Source organism: Poecilia formosa, unplaced genomic scaffold, assembly GCF_000485575.1.
Source record: "Poecilia formosa unplaced genomic scaffold, Poecilia_formosa-5.1.2 Scaffold184, whole genome shotgun sequence".
Classification (NCBI taxonomy): Eukaryota; Metazoa; Chordata; class Actinopteri; order Cyprinodontiformes; family Poeciliidae; genus Poecilia; species Poecilia formosa.
In genome coordinates, this window is record NW_006800123.1 from 913,302 (window position 1) to 928,286 (window position 14,985).

A 14,985-nucleotide genomic window follows, 5' to 3' on the forward strand; every position below is an offset into this window, starting at 1 on the left:
AGTCCACAATGTGCTTCTGTTTTGCCCTTTTTCAGTTCATATCCCAAGTTTTCCCCGTTTTCTCCATCTTCTCCTCTCCACTCTCATTTCAAACTACTTTCTTCTTCTATCGTTCATCAGTTTATTTCTCTTTTTAGGAGGTACAGTACTTAAATTTCACATTCACAGCAGATCACAAAATTGTGCAAACTTTGTCCAAATATAATATAATATTTATCCCATAAGCTAAAAAAAAACAACTGGTTGAATTGAAAATTTAGAAAATGAGTTAGTAAAAGTTTGATAGATTAGTCTGCACAGACATAAACTACAGGAATTGTATGACTTTTTATCCTTCAGCAAAAGCCACAGAGCTGTACAGATGTCCATTATACATCTAAATTTACATTGAAACCTACCAACGTTTTATTAAATTCAGCTTTATTTTAGTCTTAGCTCCTAAAGTATTGGTAAGACTAAAATGAAGCTATGTAAAAATAGTTCACATAGTTTGTTTGCTACATCTTAAATGTAAAAAGCTCATTTTTTCACTTTTTTTTTTCCCAGTTTTAGCTGAGATGTTTGTCTATGCAGGCCATGTGCTCTGTGACCCTACAGCTGTAGATCACAACTGTGTCCTAGCAACAGAAGCATTCCTGAAGGAAGTAGTTAACCAATCGCCCCAAAACTCTTGCACACCAGACACAGGTTTGATAAGGACACCAGTGTTAAACCAGAAACACTTTTCAGTTGGAAACTGATCAGAATAGATACTCACAATCACATAGTCCAGCTTATCTAGCTCTGCTTTCCACCAACTCTTGGGACCAATTTTAAGGTTCCTTATCTTGTTATCTTTAAGCTGTAAGTTTGTAGCTTATTTTCCCTCTGACTTCTTTGTTGCACTGAGCAGGAAGTGCATATTAGCTTTACTGCAGACGATCCCCTGGAACCGAACAGTCTGTTGAGAACAGTCTGTAGTGGTTTTTATAAGATGAATAAAACATAATGTCACTAACACTTTTCTTTTCTTCATCTCCTTATTGCACTTTCATTATTGCTAAAAGGTATGACTAAGTAATTTATAACAACTCATTTTTCATTTCTTACACCTAAAGTAATTAGAATATCACAGAAATGTCAATTTATTTAAGAGTGACCAGATTGACTACATTCAAACTGTGGCACCTTTCAAACATTTATTTATTTTCATTTGTATTTTATGAATTACATCTAATGAAAAAAAAAATCTCAAAATTCAGTTTTTCATAAAATTGCAAGATCATGCAAGGTCTTTTAACATGTTTTATGACATAGTTGTAGGTTTACTGTAAAGTATGTTCATGTAATATACATTATATGTACTCGCTGCTTGGTGGGGGAAACTTTTTGCAGGAACTGCTGCATCAGTGGAGGCGATCGTGTGGTTTTGCTGAAGTGTTAAGGAAGCTTTAATAGTGACCTCTTACTTTTGACCATAACCTGTTTTCTTTATGTGGTTTAGGCCAGGCCACGTTTCCTGGCTAATCAATCACAGTGATAAGTGGTCATTAAAGGAACTATTGGTACTTTTTGGCTATGTGGGCCGGTGCAAAGTCCTGCTGGAAAATGAAAGCAACATAGACACAAAGCTTGTCTGCAGAAGGATCAAACATGTATTGACAGACGGCTCTTAAAACTGGATAAAATGCGTTAAGGTTGACCAACTCCAGCATGACTTAGATCCTGAATAAACACTGACTGAGGAAACTTTCCATCTTACCTCAAGTTACTTGAATTTTGTACTTGTCCACTTTTCCTTCGGAATCTACGATCTTGACTTCTGAATGTCTTTTTTCTCCCTAGTTGAGGTAAGGCACTTTTTCCTCTATCTGTAATTCAGGTTTGGTCTAATTAATACAAGGGATGTGAAACGGAAACCAATGTCCTGCATCCATGTGTGGGGCGGCTCTTGAAGGACTGACTCTAGCCACACTCCACACCTTGTGAATATTTCCTTAATCTCTAAAATGGGCTTCACATTACGTTATATTTGTTCCCTTCTGCTCAATTAGCCATATGCTGGGATACGGTCCTCTGTTAAAAGTCAGCTTCTTTAACAATGTGCTTTTATTTTTTTTGTCAGACGATTGTTGGGAAACTTCGGCTGCAGGTACATGCAACACCTTTACGTTTGTGTTATTTTTACTTGATCATTCTCGTATACTTTTGTTGGCTTTCTGGTTTTCATACGTTTCGTAAAACTCATGGACATTTTCACTATTTCGAGCGAGTCATGTCTCAAACGTGTTGCTTTTTTTCTTTTTCTTTCAGTACATACAGCAAATATCAAATCCTCAACATGCATTATGCTGTGTGATGTGCCAATCTGAGAGTCCATCAAACCTCTCATTTTGAACAGCCAGCAATCAAAAACGCGACTTACTTTATAACTCCATGCAAATTAAGGTTGAGAGAGAGAAGCGAAAGTATGCCACAAGTTGATTTGAGATGTATGAAGGAAGTGCAACTGCTGGGAACCAACTATAGTAAGAAAGCTATATAGAATAACACCGGATCTGTTTTTTCCCCTCTTTCTTCATGGTCATTAGACAAACACCGCATGCAGCTGTGTAGGCAGTTGCTCGTGGGATGACTCGAGGTAATTGCGTGGTGATCAGGGCCAGCCCTCTTCACCTGCCCATACACTAATTGGGCGGTTTGCTGGCTGTGAAGGTCAGGGATTGAACCAGAGAGAATATAGTTCCCACTGAAGGAATATATATATATTTATATAAAAAACAAAACAATCATGCACAAGCCTGTTTTGAAGAAAGAACATGAAATAAGGGAGAAAGAGGCAATGGAAACAACTAATTGCAAGGATTTATCCAGCGTTTCCCGCTGTGGTTTCTTGTATGAGTAGGTGCAGCACTCAGCAGGACAATTTCCAGACATCCTCCAAACTCAAAGTGGGCTTCAAATAGCTTCCACTGTTGGAAACAATCTAACCGGCCAGTGCTTTTTAGACTAAATCATCACCTCACAATAGCTTCTAAAGGCCTTTTAAAAGTCTTTTCAAACCAATCTTCACCATCTAACATGCATTGGACTTCCCCGTAAAAGCTCAGTTATAATTTCCTTTTCAATTGTACCTTGATGTCGAAAGGGGTTCAGCTACTGGTGTCATTTAACCTTCTGAATTTCTGCCATTATCCACGGTGAATATTACGGGTAATTTAACCTAACAGCCCTTTTCTTTGTGTAATTACACTCATTACGGCAACGTGAAGAATTTCACTCTGTCAACTGTCTCTGTCTTTGCACAGGTTTGATATTCAGCTCCCTTTTTCCAAACCCAGAGCCGAACTCATCACGCAGCGCCACAATGCACACTGGAGGGCCTTTAAGAGGGACTCTCATTAGGCAGACAGTGAGATGATTGAAAAGATGCCTGAAAGGATTTGGAGAGCCATTCCTTCTTTCATTAGTTGCATGTATGCCTTAAGCTTCTGAAGTGGGAGCAAATGATTCACATTCAGTTTGGTGATGTGAACATAATTATAACATATAAAGATTAAAATCTGAGGTTGTGTTAAATATTACTGCATGGATCACGATGGGTGCTGGATGTGTAGGTTATATGTACTTTTGTTTTCCTCTCTCTCTCTCTCTCTCTCTAAAAAAAGAACATTTGTGAAAATATTAGAGATCTTGGGAGTTTTCAGCAAGAACTCCATAAGAAGCAGCTCAAAGACAAGTTCGCTCTTCAGATTAAAAATGACAAGTTCACCGGCATATTTGCACATCTGGTCCAAAATGAGCTCAACTGAGCAAATAAAGCCTCCGCACTGAAACAGTTTGCACACATTTACATGAGGCGCTGTGTGAGGTTTTGGAGAAAGTCTGCCCGTATTTCTGTAGTTTTATGTCAAATGCAGCCAAACAGCGACCTGCACCATTCAGAATTAACTTTTGTGTTCTCATGATCGCTACACTTTAAATTGTCCTGAAATTTACTTGCGTCATTTTTACAAATGCAGTGTCATTCACCCAGTGGAATCGATTAGTAGTTTTTTTTGTTGTTGCTGCTCTAACTAACAGATGCAGTTCATTCACAGTGCTCTGTGCTGATGAGAATAGAAAGCCTCCAACCTCTTAATAGCACTGAACAGGATAAAGAGCAGAAAGCAAGTGGCTGGGTCTACATGAGACTAAGTAGATGTATAAATATGTATTAAGGTGTGAGTTCTATTTATTAAATTAACATAGAGATGTCAGGCACGACCAAAGCAAGGCGTGATGATTAGTATGAATAAACATAAGAGCCATCAGCAGTGAACAACTTCCAGCCTGTACTGTAATATAAGTGACACCAGCAGGAATCCTCCACGTATCCTACAAGGCTTCACATTTAATCAGATTGTTTACTCTCAGCATGTGTGTTAAAAATACTTTTTATTATTCAAGAGTGTATCTTTTTTAATCTAAGAACAGGATTCTTCATTTTTACTCAGATATTGCGCTGCCCTCTGTCAAGGCTTCTCCCTCTTCTCTCGCATTTGATGATGTTTGTTCGAACCTCCTTTCCAGTCTGAAACCTTCTTCTTGCTCTCAAACTTCCTCTGGCCACCAGTGAAAAGAGGTAGCTTCTCTCTACTTCTGATTTTCTTTTTTGTTTTGTTTTGTTTTTTATTGTCTTGCCTGGTCTAATGGTTTCAAACTTGCAAATCGAAAGTCACACGATATCTGAGTGACGACTTTTACTCATCAAATAGTACACAATAGATTAGGAACCGAGAACAAAACAGATGGGCAGCATGACATTTCCACTTTTATGGACACAATTATTTCAAAAGCTACCTTATTCTATTGCAGTTTACATGTGGTGTTTATGCCCTTCCACTGCATCTGTTGCTCAAACATACTCTTTATTTTTACAAGATTTAAAAAAAAAAAAAAGTGCAACTCTGCATGGAAGTCATAGTAATATAAATTGAAGGCGGTCCAGAGGAATATTAAAGTGCAACTTTTCTTTGGAGTGGGAGTGTAGTTTTCATGACAGGCATCTTTGTTTGCCTCTGTCCCTGACAAATTCAGCAACATTCCTGCAAGCAACAGGCTAGTGAAGGGCAGTGACCCTCTCAGCTTCGGCAAGCCAAATTTGCATAAAACAGAGTTGTAGTCAAAATGTGAACAACAAACAACCCAGTGGAAATTACAGGTTTCTTCTTTCAGGGGATGCAGATTCAAGTTAACAATATGGAAACAAGCTTTTCATTCATGGAGCAAATCAGTGCATGTAAGTCTATTAACAGCTGTAATTTCTAAACTACAACATGTTTATTAAGTTGGAGCAAGTCTTTACTTTTAGATGCATTTTAATTTTGCTGGTTCATTCATGGTAACACAAAAAGCAAACAAAGGTTAAGCCACAACACAAAATGTTATAAAATACTAAGCACATCCAAAAGCTTTAGAAAAATACAAAATATGTTAAGCTGAACACTTTGAAGGTTTGTCTCAGAAAATAGTAAGTTTTGCAGCTCCTGGGTATATTTTTGCCCAAAACTTTTGCTGTTGACATCCAGCTGTTGAACAAAAGTGAAAAGTTAGTAGGTCTACAGTCAGGAGATCCTTAGATCGAGAATGACTATGTTAAAAAATAGTTTGAAACCTAAAGTGTTCCCTATTGTTTTAAAAGGTTTAGTCCTCCAAAAACATCCCTCGACACATTTTTAAAGAATGTAAAATATTCAGCGTCTAAGCTATTTTCAGAGCTTAGCTTTGCATCTTTCTTTCTCTCTCTCTCTCTCTCTCTCTCTCTCTCTCTCTTCCCCCACCTGCACTTTTTTAAAAGAGCGCTTCTGGATTTACAAAGGAATACTTCCCACTTACCATTCATAACGCATCCACTTGATCTGATTTCATATTTTTCTTTCTTTAGGTCTGTAGTGTGAAAGTACCATTATGGAATACCAAAGGCCCCGGGTCCAAAGTGAAAAGTCCCATTAATAAAGAAGAGATTACTTTCACTTGCTGTCAAGGCCCTGCGCTGCAAAAGGATTGATGCTCTCACATTAAATCAGCCCCTTGAAAGGTCCTTCTAAAACTGTACGAGTGCCAACTGTACAGGTGATTTTTTACCCTCCCTCTATTATGTTTCACTCTCAGGGCATGTTCTGTGGTATTATCAGGGTATTGATATTGGGATTTTTGCCTTGTTTGTTGGTTTGGTCTTTTTAAAAAAAACAAAACAAAAAAAACATGCATTCGTCATTTTTTTTCTTCAAAGTATTTTCTTTTCTTCTTCTTCTCCTTCCCTTTTCCTCTCTACAGCCATAGGGTTTGTTGTTCACTTTTTGTTGTCTGAACCATCATTCAAGAAACGTGGGGCTTTCTCCTGACAGCCACTGAAGCAAGGAAATGAGAAATGACTTACACAGTTTAGCTCCTCTTCATTTTCACTCCGCCTTATTATTATGAAACACACGCGCGCGCACACACACGCGCGCACACACACACATGCTCTGTCTCTCTCTCTCTCTCTTGCACCCTCATGCACATTCTCACAAGCACCCGGCACATTCCTTCACAGATGATTGGTGAAGACTCTTCAGGAAAAAGACACCTAAATCCGTGAAGAAGTGAGAGGTTTTTTGTCAATGTCCAACCTCCGTGACATGCAGTGCACTTAGGAGACGCTGACGCTTCAGAGAGTGATGGTCCCTGAAGATCTCTAATTAGCTGCCATTCATAATTGATTAAAATCCAAAAGTCAAATAACAAATGAAAACCGGATATTTTTCCCCTGGCGACTTGTCAACTGTAGTTTCCTGATATGTATCTGAGGCTGGATGTAAACAGGATTTTGTAATTACTTGATAATTACTCATCACATTATGTATAACCATGTCAAAATTAAACTGAGGGCGGTATGTTGTCAGGTTTTAAGATAAATAGAACAATTTTTTTTTTTTTATTCCAGAAGGAAAATTAATAGTTGAAGAAAAACAAAGTTCTTGTCAAAGTGAAGTCTCTCTTTCAACGCACTATCCCGTTGGTGTCAACGTGTGATCTCATCTGATAAAGTGTTTACGCGAGGTTAAACATTCAAAGCTGACCTGACCTCCGCGGCGCTAAAAACAGAGCGAAGCACAAACTTATATCATCATAGACACACAGGACTGGGTCCATATTCTCAAAGAATCCTAAGACTAAACGTAGCTCGTTTCAGAAAAATTCTTAAAATTTATCGAAATCCAAGATTTTTCTAAGAGTTTTACCTCGGTTAGGTAGAAGTTGCTACTTCAGCACCTTAGACTTTAAGAGGGCTGCTAAAGTGAAGAAATGTTACAAGTAGTGAGGAAGACCTTTAGAGAGTCTAAAGGTGTCTTACGCGACGATGACAGAAAGACTCAGAGGAGATGTTCAGCGTAAAGCTGTGCCAACATCAGGCTCTGCTACTCTGTTCTGTTTTTTTCTTTTTGTTGTTTTTCTTTTCGTGTCCTTTCCTACTTATTTGCACACTCCATCTTTTTCAGGATTTATTTCTGTTACCTGTAATGATATTCAGCTCACAGCTAATGAAAACATGACATTTTAGATTAAACAATTACATCAGACCAATAAAAAACATTTAGAATAAATACATTTGGGCTTTATAGAAAGTATAACACTTACTTAAAACTTAAAAGGTTGATATTTTCAAAAGCTGTTTTAATTTTCAAATAGAACAATTTGAGAGCATTTTGAGAATACCAGGTAACAGCTGGTTGCTAAAGTTAGCATTTGAGTTAGAGAGTCCAAACAATTGGAAATTAAAGGACTGTTTTAACATTTTTGAATCTCCACCTCAAAAGGTAAAATACATTGACTAATATTAGTATTTGCTGAGCAATGCTTCAAAACGATGGGGCGCTCTGCTGAAAAGCCAGGTCATCCCTGGGGGGAGTCGGGGCTCATTGTGGAGCCAGAGCTGACGTGAATCCAGCATCTGATCAGAATGCCTTCTGTGCCGATTTGGAGGTTTTTCTGGGACATCCCACTGGGAACACTCCAAGATCCCACAGAATAAGTTGGAGATTGTAGAAGGATATAATTTTTCTCAACGGCCTTCTGGCCCCACAAGCTGATCTCGGATGAGTGGAGCATAAGTCGTAGTCTTGATTCAGAATTCATTCTTGATGTTTCATGTCTGTTGCTTATTGTAGGTCATTGTTACTTTTGGATGTTCAGCTACTATTTTTTAAGCAAATAACTGAACTTATCAGTCAGTGTTATCTTTGGAAGTTCAGTTATTATTTTGTAGATAACTCTGGCACAGGCAAAGCAATGTACAAACCATTATCCAGTCTAAATGAGTCACTTTGTTTTTGATTTTTTTTTCCCTCAGCAACCATCTGGCGACCCCCAGAAATTATTTTGCAGCTCTCCTGGGGGTCCTATGAATGCCAAGAGTTAATTTACCATGTTGTCTGCATACACACACGACTTATGCTACCAAAACCTAACAAAAGAAATAAATCAGTCAATTGAATGACTAAGAGACATGAATCCACGTCTTAAAAATAGTTGAAAACAACATTTGTTGGCAACCCTGATATTAGTGCTTTGCATAAACCCATTTAAAAATGGGGCAGCACTTTGTTGGTTCTTACAAGATTTCAGAGGGTTGGAGAAAACTGAGAACGGGGTCTTTGAACATTCTTATTTAAGTCTCGGGTCTTCTCTTATGCACTCCCTCTCCGGATCTGCAGATCAGGCCACATGCTTTCTACGTCTGGGAACTGAGATGTTTGTAGAATGAGGCTGAATTTGTGTCTGGTAAGCAACTTCTGTGTTAAATTGAAGATGTTCATGGATCAGTTTCCTTTTGTGGGAACGAATAAAAAGCCAGTTTGAGTTTTCTGAGGGAGTCCACTAGATTTAGTTTTAAAATGATTCTGTTTCAAAGAGCTCATGAAGAAAACACTAACACGGTTCTGAGGGTTTTTGGAAAAAAAAAGAAGACCCACAACATCACAGATGATCCACCACATTATGATGATCAGCCATAAAGTAACCCTTTATTTTAGGCAAAAGGAAATATTTGTTGCTGAAAACTTGCACACAGTGTCAATTAAAATGCTATTTTGTCGCATCCTCCACATGTATGCACTTGATGCCAGGAGAAAAAAGAATAATAATAATGGTAATTCTCCAAAACAGTCAGTTGCCATATTGATAATTTCTACTGCATGTTATGGAGACTTGACATCCTAAAAATGCCTCTTTACTGGAAACCCATCTCTTTTGTGGCCTTTTTGCTATCTTCACAGAAAATAATGAAACTGCTGCCAAAAAGCCTTTTTGTGTCTTTCAAAAAACAAAAAACAAAAAAAAAAAAAAAAAGTACTATCAGTCACTGTAGAAGGTTCTCTTTGCTGGTATGGCACTGGACCGTCTTTTATCTTTAGAACAGTTTCCCTTATCAAGGATACCTTGAAAAAAGATCTTGTCAACTTTTTAAAGTTCCAAATACTTGGATCTTTGGTCATTTAGCTTTTTTTCATTGTTTCATTTAAGTTTGGCATAACCTGCAGTTTGATCAGTGGTGAAAATAAAAGGAAAGATTAGCCTTAAATGTTATGTCATTATGCAGTTTTGCAGCTTTGTTTTTTCTTTATCTATAAATACCAAACATTTCCCTTGCAGCTTTGCCAGGCTTAGTTCTAGCTTGGCCAGAATTGGACTCATTCTTTCATTGATGATTTTAACCTTGTATCCATGTATTTCGCTGTATCTCTTCCAGACATTTCAGTAATTACCACCAGCCAGCCATCAGCCTCTTCTTGCATTTTCCATGTCTGCATGTTGCCATTGTGTATGCGCATATTGTGAGGCGCTTGCTTCTCGAGTTAGAAAAAAAAAAAAAAAAAGGAAAGGCATCGATGCAGTCCTCAGAAGTAGCACATCATTAATAACGGAGGGACCTTTGAAGATCCTGCATAAATGTCTAATTAGGTTTGGTAACCTTTAGGAAACTTAAGTGGGTGAATACTAAACAGGCCCTGAGATCTTGTACTGCATGGCAAACTAGGCGTTCAACATGTGGGAGAGAGTGCTGACATTGAGAGGGTTTGTTCCACTGACGGAAAGGGCATGCAATTTAAACCACATTACAACCGCATCTGAACTTATTGGGCAATTTCGGACCAATTTATTTTTGTTAACCATCTTGTGCGCGCACGTCATCCTGGAGGTGAAACAAAAATATGCCATGTTTCTTTCCTTTTCCTCCTTCTTCTACTTTTGCCCCTCAAGCTGTTTGGATCGGTGTTCGGTGACGTGATAAGCCTGCGTGGCATTTAACAGACTCTTAGGTCGAAGTATTTGAGCCACCAGCCATGTTCATATACTGAACCAGTGTTGCAATGATGTGACCTAGAAAATATTACTATGGGAGGGGAAAAAAAAAAAAAGCACTGAGCTTGGTTTATACAACGGTGTCCTTGTCACAGACTAATAACACACATATTAAGAGATGACAGCCCAATGGATATACCGCCACATGTTAGTGGCAGTACATTCAAAGACTGTGCACCCAGATGCAGTGCTGTGAGCATCTGAGTTTCATTCTGTTACTCCAGGATGAAACATTGTAGTTTTGCTGGGACTTTTTGCCTTTTTCTACAATATTTCTAAGATTCGCCAAACAAATGTCCTTTTGCTTGATGATCCCTTTCACTTAAATCAGGCTAGAGGTCAATTTGAACACGAAACTGTTGTAATTACATAGCAGAAGACTAGTAGCCACACGAGATACATATTGACAGTTCTCTTTCAATATCAAACATGATAAGAGCAAAGGAGAAAAAAAATCTAAGCAACTGAGCCTGACAGAAACAGCCTCTCCAGTGCCAGAGGGAGCGATAAATATAGAGGTTGTAAAAATCTACTCTGGTTTATAAAGCAGTATGAACTTCATTGTATTTTTCCTCTCACTTAAAAAAAGAAAAAAAAAACTGTATGAACAAATTCGCAAAAGACATTTACAAGCATTAGATTTATGATGTGACATTGTTTACTGTATGGAACTGATGGGATGTCAAAATGAGTGTACCCAGCTTTTACAGACGCTTCATAATTGCAACATGCAGCTGCAAAATTCAGTGACATGAACAACTGACTTGGTAGTTTCAGTGAAATAATTCCACATACTTAAATATTAGAAATTGTAGAAAAAAAAAACAAAAAAAGAAAACAGACTGCATTCTGCCCAGCTTCTCTTGCCAGCTCATTTTGGGGGATGTCAAGGCGCTTCCATTCAAGAAGGGATACACAGTCCTATTGCTGGATCCTATCAGCATATCCTTCCTGATTAGATGCCCAAACCACCTCAGTTGGACTCCTATGAGGGATCCAGGGCCGAGATGACAGAGCTCCTCACCTTATCTCAAAAGGATGGGCTCAATCTATTCTACAGAGGAACTTATTTCACTTATCTTTGATCTCGTTCTCACAGCTATGATCCGTATCTCATGACCACAGGTGGGGACCCTTACCTTTTGGCTCGGCTCTTTGGACCGCTTTACTAACAGGACCGTTACTGCAGAGGAAGACCCCCAATCTATCTGTCGATCTCTCACTGTATCCTACCATGACTTCTAAACAAGACAGCGAAGCTGTTGCCAAACTATAAAATCATTTGACCACCTTTACCCCTGATTTCCCAGTCGTGGTTAAAGTCTGCATCGGACTGTACTGGACCGTCCCGACTCAACTTGAGTCGCAATCAAACAAACATGTTTAATAAACTGGACGCAATCGGAGAGGGTAAACAGATCAACAATGGCGCGGGAACTGTGCAATGTCAATGAAAAGTCAATGAAAAGAGAGTCTAGGATATGGCTTCCACTTTAACCCCCAAAATTGCTACGTGTGGAAGGTTGTAGCTAGATTTTGAAATATGTTCCAACTATAATCTTTAATTGAACTATTAGAACTGCTGCAGACAGAAATTAGCTCTGATTTACATATTAGTTTTTCCTTTAACCTTCATGATCTCAGTCTATCCACACCCTCTAAGAACAAACAGACCAGTCTGGTCTCATCCCTAAGGCTCTGTGGAATATCTGCCTCCACAAGACTCACACAACAAGCATATGCACTAAAACTTATTTACAATATGCACCCACAGACAAGCACTGAGGCAAATGCACAAGCATGCCGGGTTGTCAGAGCACAGAGCGAAATCAGAGGAGCTGTTAATGGAGGGGGACAGCTTGGCTGCTGTTTCATCAAAGTGCAGTGGAAATGCAGATCTGTGTCCTGCAGGAAGCAGGGAATTGGATCAGCTTCCTTCTGTCCCCTGGACTTGAAACACACACACACACGCATACACGCATACACAAACCCCAGGAGGATTAGTCAGCCTTAGCCAATGTACAGTGACTTTTTAATGTCTGTCCATTTGAAAATGTTTATCATTTGCTTGTGCAGATATGCCCATCAGGATCCCAAACTTATCCCCATGGGACAGATAGCTTTGTGTGAACCTTGATGTCGTTTTCTCTGGCTTGGCTTTGAAGCCTTGTGCCGCCTGAACCTGTTTGTTTTTGTCAAACTAGAAGTATTAAATCAGAGTAATAAAAAAAGGACTACTCATGATGTCAAAATAATACCAATGAATTATAAGAAATACACAATATTTATAAAATGTCCAAGTGGGGACATACATTCTCAAACAGTATGTGTGAGTCATTAAATATCTTTTTTAATGTACTTCCAGTAATCAACCAGCAGACTCAATTTAAGGTGGTGAAATTTCTTGTGAAATTTCCATCAAATATTGAAAATAATATTCAGATTAAATTTTTGTGAGTTTCTAGATAATGGCAGATAGCAGCACTAGTAAATACTTGCAAAATAAAAACATTCAGTCACAGCAAAAGACTTAAATATATTTATTAGAACTATAAAAAACAACAATTTCTGCAACGCCTTGGTTATTAAGGCTTTCTTATTTATTATTTTAGAACTAACATAACATTTACAGATATTTCTTTAATTTATCATAATTTCCACACTATATGCTGTTATTTTTTCACATGCTTTGAACACAGCAGTGCAGCTAATGTGTGGATTTCCACCAACAGGTTTTGAAAGGCTGGTCTATTATTGGCCTGCTGTTGTAATATAGGAGTGGAAGTTGTGTAAATGCTGTAGCAGTGGTGCATGTGCATTGTGTGAGGTTTGTTGATGCAGAATTTCTTGACATGTTCAGCAGCTTTTGGGGCAGCGCAGGTTATCTGGCTTTCATATTAGATATGTTGGAGAATGCAAAGGAAAATGCTGCATCCAATGAATTAGACGGACCAAAATTTAGCTTCCAACTTCTGTCTCTTGAGGACCATGCTGGATTTGGGAATACCGGCAGACATCGGGAGTGTTCAAGATATATGATTTCTGTTTTGCTAACTGCACTAACTTTGCTAAATGTTTTGCATAAACATTTTCTGTTGTATTTTATCGTCTCAACGGACTAAAATCTGCACTGAACGGTCAAAGCCGAAACAGCAATAATGGTTGGTGCATTTCTGTTAATTGTTGCAAAAATGTTTGCGCCACATTTAAAAAAAAAAAAAAAATCAAACAAAATTGTAAACTGTTGTTTCTAATTTCTTGAAATGCTGATATTTAGACGGGAACAGTGAGTGGGTGTCTGGGTTTTCTATAGGAACTCCGGATCAGCTTTCTCTCTATGCCAGTTTGGTTAATTGGTCCCTCTAATTTGCCCTTAGGAGTGTGTGTGTGTGTGCATGTGTAGGCGTGTGTGTGTGTGTGTGTGTTTGTGTCTTGAATCTCTCTTTGTTGCCCTGCGATGGGCTGGCGACCTGTATAGGATGTATCCTGCTTTCACACAGTGACAGCTGGACACAGGCAGCAGCCTCCACATGACCCTGCAAGGATGAACAGGAACATGGATTTATGCTTGTCCATTTTTTCATCTAAAGCTATGTTGAAGTTTCAGATAAACTTAATGACTTTCATTCAACAGTACTGCCATTAAAATTTCACTTATTATTATTGTTACGTCTGAATGGGTAAACATCGTTTAACAGTTGGCCTTTAATTGCAGAATTTTAAGTATTTCAATTAGTTTTATCAAAAGGACAGTAAATAAACATACATTTCTGTAAATTCTAACAGAATTGTATTGCATTTTATTTTATTGAAGACAACAGAACAGAGTCTTTTTGGAAATTACATTGTGATTTTGGACTTAACTGCTATTTTTTATTAGTAGACAAAATTATATTTATTAATTATGCAGGAAACCCATCTTTAAAAAAATAATGTCTTATTTGCTACTAGAAAAAAACACACTTGGATTTTTTTCTTACCAATTTCTTATACAAAAGTGTAACTGAATCTGTAGTAAACACTAGAAAATTACTGGAATTATCAAAGACAATTGCAATAAAGAAGAAATGTAAAGCTTTAATGATAAATAAGTTTTCAAAATACTGTAGGATATATATGCAAATAGGTATTCTAATGTATGCCTTCGTAATCGGCTAATTACAGAAAGAAAAGCTCATTTGCGATAAACGGGTGAACTCGAGGAGCCCTTTGAAGCGAGAACATTTGCAGCATCTATCGCTCAAACACGCATCATATGTAGTTAGATTAGAAGAAAATATCTGGAAAAGCTATTCATGTTGTCGCACATTTGTATTTCCATTTAGCTTCAGTTTGAACCTGTAATTACCCTGCAGAGGAGGAGCTTCGACCTATTCAGGCGATGTTTTGCCACGAACAACAAAAGCAAGGAGGACTCCTTTCCATTACAGGTGTCAAAACAAGGTATTACGAAGACTAAACGCTTCATCTACGGCAGTTCCACTGCAGCACTGGAACTATCTGCCAGATGTTTTGTCATTAGGTTTTGAAGCAGAGCCGTTCATCCTGACCATTCTGCAAGGACGGGCTTTTAACAGTAGCATTTAACCAATCGCTTTGAGGCTGATGTGGCCGTAGGAG